Genomic DNA, 540 nt, shown 5'->3' on the forward strand with positions numbered 1-540 from the left:
TACAACTATTTTCTTATTATGAATTAAGGGAATGGCACCGTCATTACCCAAGTAATTTACAGGTAAGAAGATGCCTGTACTTAGATCAAAACTAGGCTTTGTCAATGATTTTAGTTTTTTTAATTAACATTCTACATTTGACTTAGAATATGCTACATCCTAATATAGTCATGTCTGCAGCTGCATTAAATGGCTTTTTTATTCTGTAAATCTTTTAATTTGAGAAGCATTTTGTGCTTAAGCTTTAACAGTACAAGTATGAATATAAAATACAATTATTATTACCAAAAAAGACAAAACCGAAAGCTAAGCTTAGCATAAAGACAGGGGGAAACGGCCTTGCTCTGTCCAAAGGTAAGAGGATCCACCAACCAGCACATCCAAAGCCCTCTACGTTCTGTGCACAACTCAAATTATGTTTTAATGTTGACAACCTGCAAATCACCCAGTTATTTCCTACTGGGTACTTTAAATTTCCCCTTAAAGACCCTCCTGAAGTTTGGAACAGGCAACATTTTGACACAGAAATGAAATGGAGAC

This window comes from Etheostoma spectabile, chromosome 10 (assembly GCF_008692095.1).
Source record: "Etheostoma spectabile isolate EspeVRDwgs_2016 chromosome 10, UIUC_Espe_1.0, whole genome shotgun sequence".
Classification (NCBI taxonomy): Eukaryota; Metazoa; Chordata; class Actinopteri; order Perciformes; family Percidae; genus Etheostoma; species Etheostoma spectabile.